Source organism: Trichechus manatus, unplaced genomic scaffold (assembly GCF_000243295.1).
Source record: "Trichechus manatus latirostris isolate Lorelei unplaced genomic scaffold, TriManLat1.0 scaffold00038, whole genome shotgun sequence".
Classification (NCBI taxonomy): Eukaryota; Metazoa; Chordata; class Mammalia; order Sirenia; family Trichechidae; genus Trichechus; species Trichechus manatus.
Window position 1 is genome coordinate 9,916,057 of NW_004443974.1, and position 7,310 is coordinate 9,923,366.

Here is a 7,310-nt window from a genome sequence, read left to right on the forward strand (position 1 = left end):
TGTTAACCAATGTCATAAAACAACATGTGTACTACTGTTTCATGAGAAACTATTTGTTCTGTAAGCCTTCACCTGAAGTACAATAAAATAAAATAAAATACATGAGTTCACAATGATACAAATGAAAATGTCTTAACTGTCATTTGTTGTTGTTATATGCTGTCAAGTCAGTTCTTAGTCATAGCGACCCTATAGGACAGATTAGAACTGCCCCATAGGGATTCCAAGGAGCAGCTGGTGGGTGTGAACTGCCGACCTTTTAGTTAGCAGCCCCACTCTTACCCACTGTGCCACCAGGGTTCTCCTCATTGGTAGGATGCTATTAATTCTGAAAACTATTAACAAACGGAAAGAATCAAGTGGAAAGAAGCAAGCATTTACCCTGCCTTTCTTGTAAGAGCTACATCTGAGGATAGCAAATAATAGAAGAAGAGAAAATTCTTTATCTTAAAACCAGTTAATAAATGAAGATGGACTAATAAAATTAGAATAACACTATTCTGCAACTCCCAGATAATGCATCTGAGTGGTGCAAATGGTTAAGCACTCAACTACCAGCTGTAATACTGGCAGTTCAAGCCCACCCAGAGGCACCTCTAAAGACAGGTCTGGCACTCTGCTTCCAAAAGGTCATAGCCTTGAAAACGCTATGGAGTGGTTCTACTCTGTACACATGGGATCACTATGAGTTGGAACTGACTCAACAGCAACAACAACAATGCCCATCAACCGCCACTAAAATCATTAGGTGAAAAGCTGGTGGGTAACTTTATAATGGATAGATCAAACTGACAACACCTGACTCCATCATCAATCTTAACATCACAAAAAGAGAAAAAAGACACTTCATGTTTCTTGATATGGTGCAATAGGAAGTACAGTAAAAACTCTGTAATGGCTTACCATGTACAAGTTCACCATGTACAAAATATTTTTATCTAAAATCAAACTTCAATCTGACCAAGTATCTAGATCTCACTACCAGTTTATAGGAAATACAGGGAGACAGATAAGCAAGTTAAAACAAGACCATGAAGATACAACTAGCAAAATGCAGAATGTAGGAAATTCTACAGGACAAATGACTCAGTTTGTTCAACAAATAAGTTATAAGGAAAAAAAAGTGAAAGGGAACCTAAAGATTAAAAAAGAAAAGAGACATTAACCAAAAGTAATGTGTGTACCTTAAATCCAGACTTGAACAAATCAACTAGGAAAAAAAAAAAAAAAGAAATTTGAGACAATCAGGAAAACAATTTTTTTTTTTTTTAAATATTTTATTGTACTTCAGGTGAAGGCTTACAGAACAGATAGTTTCTCATGTAACAGTAACACACATGCTGTTTTATGACATTGGTTAACAACCCCACAACATTTTAACCCTCTAAATCCTCAACTTTTTTTTTTTTTTGGTGAAAATACACATAGCCAAAGATACGCCATTTCAAAATTTTTTTTACATACACATTTAAGTGACATTGACTACGCTCTTCTAATTGTGCTGTTATTCTCACTTAAGATGAAGGCTTACAGGACAAAATAGTCTCTCATTTAATAGTTACTACAAATGTTGCCTTATGACAATGGTTAACAATCTCACAACACATCAACTATATCCTTACTCTACTTTGTGTTCCCTATCATCAGCTTCCTACTCCCCTTCTGCCTTCTGGGCCTTATCACTGGACTCCTGTACCTCGTTACTCTCATGGTTTTACTGGGCTGTCCACTCCCAGGCTGAACAGTGAACCTCGAAGGTAACTTCACCACTGAGCTAAAAAGGTGTCTGGGGGCCATACTCTCGGGGTTTCTCCAGTCTCCTTTAGGCCAGTAAATCTGGTCTTTTTTTTTTTTTGTGAGTTAGAATTATGCTCTACATCCTTCTCCAGCTCTGTCCAGAACCCGCTGTTGTGATCCTGGTCAGAGCAGTCAGCGGTGGTAGCCGGGCACCATCTAGCTGTACTGGACTCAGTCCGGTGGAGGTCTTGGTAGCTGTGGACAATTAGTCCTTTGGACTAATCTTTTCGTTGTATCCTGTTCTCTTCATTCTCCCTTGCTCCCAAAGGGATAAGACCAGTGGAGTATCTTAGACGGCCGCTCACAGGCTTTTAAGCCCCCAGACACTACTCACCAAGGTAGAATGTAGAGCATTATCTTTATAAGTAGTGTCATGCCAATTGAGCTAGATGTTCCCCGAGACCATGGTCCCCAGAGCCCTCCGTCCAGCAACTCAGTCCCTCGGGGAGTTTGGATGTATCCATGGGGCCTCCATGACCTTTCCTTGTACAGGTGGTGTTAGTTTCCCCTGTATTGGGTACTGTCTCACCTTTCACCCAAGATAGCACTTGTCTATTGCCTATGTAGTATTCCCCCCCTCCCATCCCTGGTAACCAACAAAAATTGTTACATTTTGCGTGTGAACTTTTTCATGGGTTTTTACAATAGAGGTCTCATACAATATTTGTCCTTTTGTGATTGACTTATTTCACTCAGCATAATGTCCTCCAGTTTCATCCATGTTATGAGATGCTTCACAGATTCATTGTTGTTCTTTCTCGTTGCATAGTACTCCATTTTGTGTATGTACCATAGTTTGTTTATCCATTCATCTGTTGATGGGCACCTACGTTGTTTCCATCGTTTTGCTATTGTGAACAATGCTGCCATGAACATAGGTGTGCATATGTCTATTCGATTGACGACTCTTATTTCTCTAGGATATATTCCTAGGAGTGGGATTGCTGGATCGAATGGTATGTCTATTTCTAGTTTTCTGAGGAAACGCCGTATCATTTTCCAAAATGGTTGTATCATTTTGCATTCCCACCAGCAGTGCATAAGAGTTCCCATCTCCCCGCAGCCCCTCCAACATTTGTTATTTCCAGTGTTTCTGATTCATGCCAGTAATGCTGGGGTGAGATGGTATCTCACTGTGGTTTTAATTTGCATTTCTCTAATGGCTAGTGATCGCGAGCATTTCCTCATGTGTCTGTTGGCCATCTGAATGTCTTCTTTGGTGAAGTGTCTGTTCATTTCCTTTGCCCAGGAAAACAATTTTTGTTAATTTTTTGGAGAGTAATGGTATTGAGGTTTTGTTTGGAAGAAAAGGAAAAAACACATAAGTATTTAAGGATGAAATTATATGGTACCTGGGATTTCCTTAAAAATAATCTGGGGGGGTAGGTGGAATGTATAGATAAAACATGACTTGCCATATGTTGATAATTATTGAAGCTAGATGATGCGCGTGGTGAGGCTCGTATCATTCTGTTTTTGTATAATTCTCAAATTTTCTATAATGAAAAATTGTTTTAAAGAAAATTTAAACTGGGGGGGAAAAGTAAGTCACATATCACATCACTATTCTGATCCAACCATGTCATCCAGAGTAAAACTCAAATTCCATACAAGACCCTCCATGATCAAGTCTCCCACTACTTCTTTGACCCCACTTTCCTCTTGCTCATTCATCCTTGCTATTTCTTGAACACACCAGGCACACTTTTGCCTCAGAACCTTTACATGCTGTTCTCTCATCTTAAAAGACTCATTCCCCAATATCTGTATGGCTTGCTCCTTCACTTCCTTCAGATCTCTGCTCAAAAATCACCTTCTTATTGAAGCCTTCTCTGATCACTCTACATAAAATAGCAATATCGTCTGCCTGCCATTCCTTATCCTCCTCACCTGGCTATATTTTTCCCTATGTTATCCCATTTTGACATACCATGCTTGTTTTCTGTCTATCTCCACCCACTAAAACGTAAACTCCATGACGGCAGGAATTTTATCTGTTTTGTTCACTGCTGTATCTTCTAGGCCTACAATAGTACCTAGCTGCCCTAGCGTATTGTAGGGGCTTAGTAAATATTTGTTGAATGAATGACTCTGGACCAGAGAGGTAGGAAAAGTAGTTAATGGCAGGGGGGGTGGGGATTAAAGAATGAGAGAGTGAGCAGATACACAAAGAAGGAGAGATAAGACGGGGAGAAGGTCATGAGAGCCCTTCCTCTTAGTTCCAAGCCACTCATAAAGCACAGCTGTACTTCATGAAGTGCCTTCATGTTGTTTTTTATTATTTGCAACCTAAGAGTCATAACTAATATAATGGCTGGAAGTCTTCAGCTAACATCAAACTGAAAAACAACAGCCTGGAAAATTATCCGGTTTATGAGACAGCACAAACTATAGCATTCAGAAAGATGAGAATTAATAAAGGTCCCATGAGTGGCTGGATATAAAATATATAAAAACAATAGATTATTTTTACAGAAAAGCAATTAAAAAGTTACAGGGAAGAAGATGCTATTTACAATGGTAAAACAAAATACAAAACATCTAGAAATAACCTTAATAAGAAACATAAAAGTGTAGGATCTATATAGAGACAACTTCAAAACTTTATGTACTATTTCTGTGTACAATGTATACACAAAAAAGATCACATAAAATATGATTAAAATATTATTTAAAATATATATACCCACATACATAAAGAGAACCTAGAATAAATACATCAAGATGTTAACAACAGGAGTTTATCTCTGAGATTACTGGTAGCTTATTTTTACTTTTATACTTTTCCAGATTTTCTATAATGAGAGATTTTGGCAACTTCCCTGAATGCTGGCCATAGCTAACAGAGAAGAAAGGGAACAGGCTCCTCAATGCCCAAAGCTCCAGAAGCAACTCCTCTCCGTCTACGGGAGGCCTGAGAAGGAGTGGAGTATAGTGGGAAGACTACAGGCTTTGTGGTCAGACTGGCCAGAACCCTGGCTTTGGCACTTACTACTTGCAAGTTACTTGGGGAAGTTACTTAACTTCTGAGTCCCAGTTTTCTCAAATGCAATATAGGAATGTTAATAACTTGCTGAACTTGCATGAAGTTTTGTTTATGTGCCTGGCAGATTATGTATCAGTGGTCCCCAGAGCTAGCCACTCATCAAAACCACCCAGGGAGCTTTTGAAAAATATAGATTTCTGGACCCCATCTCATATCTACTGAATCAGAAATTCCACAGGTAGGGACTAGAAATTTACACTGAATGTTATTAAAACATGCACCTTTGGATGCATTTCTGATTTTTATTAGGAATAAACTAGACTTTTAGAAAACAGTAACAGTAGTTACATAAAAAAACTTCAAGAATATTCATTAATAATTGATATAAACTACATTAACGTTTTGAATCATTAAATTTCTTGTGTAGACTACAAACTTCTTGAGGACAAGAATTATGTATTCTTCTAATCACCTAGCACAGAATTATTATGCACACAGGAGTTACAGAATACGGCATTAAATAAGTTAGTGAATAAGGGTAATAACTAACTATGTAAAGAATAAAATACATCATTTTATAACAATGAAATTAAAAATACTGGGACCGTGATACGACATTTCTGACAAAGCAGACTTTCGATGAAACCATCTTCACATTTATCCACACAGTTTTAGTTACAGAAATACTAAAAGAATCTTACTCTAAGGTATTTCATTTATCATGTGGTCTCATGACAGATGGATCAGTAAGTTCATAAGGAACTTTAGGGTATGGACCAGATGGCCTCTAAGATACCTTCCAACTCTTCTATGAGGAAGCTGCATTTTATACTGAGTCTGAAAGGATGGACTAGAGCTAAACAGAATAACTGTGGAAGAACAACATTTCAGGGGAGATTATCATATTTATAATGATGACTCTTGTAGTGGGGAATGAAATAAAACAAAAATAAGAAAAACAGCTGAGAGGATTTTGTTGCTGTTGTTGTCAGCATGAGAGACCCCACGCACAAAGGAATAAAACACTGCCTGGTCCTGTGCAATGGAGAGCATTTTAGCAAAACATAAATAGCAGAAAAAGAATGAGAGAATGAATAAATCATTACTATCCAAAATTCCTGATTAAGATCAAAAGAATCTGGCCATGTCATTTCTTACCAAAAGAACAGGTGTTAGAGAGATGTGTGAAAATAGAATGGATGCTCAGTTTGTCAGGCAGATGCTTAATGGAGTCCTGACTCCATTGTAACAGCTTCAAGATACCCTAAGGACAAACTGTGGTTTAATGAAGGAACTCAGCCTAATGGGGAATTCACAGACATTCCTCTGTGCACTGATGATGTTCATTCTAACCATTAGGAATGACCATCAGGCAGACTGCTGGTCTGGTTAAAATCAGAGTCAACATTTCAAAGAATGGATAAGAATGATAGGGCACTTCTCTAAAAATAAGACCACAGGGTCAATTATTGGAGTCTATGACAGAAAGAAAAGAGAGGGAAAGAAACTGAGGGACAAAGAAGTGTGTGTGTGTATATGTATATATATACACATATATATACATACATATACATATATACATATATATATATACATATACATATATATGCACACATATATACACATATATATATACAATGGACAGTATGGTTACACAGGAAAGAAAATGGGAACTTTCCGTTTCTTCAACATATTCTGTAAAACACTGAACAGAAGTTAAAGCAGATTAAACTTAAAGGAATGAGTGGGGGAGGAGCAAATAAAAAAAAATCCTCTTCTCTATCACCAAAATCAAACCAAACTCATTGCTGTCGAGTTGATTCCAACTCATAGCGACCCTAAAGGACAGAGTAGAACTGCCCCATACGGTTTACAAGGGTTCAAACGTCTGCCGAGCTCTTAACCACTGCACCACCAGGGCTCCTCTTCTCTACTTTGTTGTTGTTGTTGTCAGGTGTCATCCAGTCAGTTCCAACTCATAGCAACCCTACGTACCACAGAACGAAAACACTGCCCAGTCCTGTGCCATGCTCACAATCGTTGTTATGCTTGAGCCCACTGTTGCAGCTACTGTGTCAATCCATCCTGTTGAGGGTCTTCCTATTTTTTGCTGACCCTGTATTTTACCGAGCATGATCCCTCCTGATAACATGTCCAAAGTATATGAGACGTAGTCTCATCATCCTTCCTTCTAAGTAGCATTCTGGTTGTACTTCTTCCAAGACAAATTTGGTTGTTCTTTTGGCAGTCCATGGTATATTCAATATTCTTCACCACCACTGCAATTCAAAGGCGTCAGTTCTTCTTCGGTCTTCCTTATTCATCGTCCAGCTTTCACATGCATATGAGGTGACTGAAAACACCGTGGTTTGGGTTAGGTGCACCTTAGTCTTCAAGGTAACTACTTTGATTTTCAACACTTTAAAGAGGTCTTTTGCAGCAGATTTGCCCAATGCAATGCGTCTTTCGATTTCTTGATTGCTGCTTCTATGGGTGTTGATTGTGGATCCAAGTAAAATGAAATCCT

At 38.3% G+C, this 7,310-nt stretch overlaps 1 protein-coding gene across 10 annotated transcripts in view; it reads right to left on the minus strand.

Moving 5' to 3' along the window:
* MAPKAP1 (MAPK associated protein 1) overlaps nucleotides 1-7,310 on the minus strand; it is a 270,519-nt gene that overhangs the window by 216,963 nt on the left and 46,246 nt on the right. Inside the window, exon 4 of one of the 10 annotated variants that reach the window (XM_023730750.1) lies at nucleotides 1,185-1,210. The exons of the other annotated variants lie outside the window; for them this stretch is intronic. The gene's annotated coding sequence lies outside the window, so the exon portion shown is untranslated. The remainder of the gene's footprint in view (nucleotides 1-1,184; nucleotides 1,211-7,310) is intronic. 10 annotated transcript variants of the gene reach the window in all.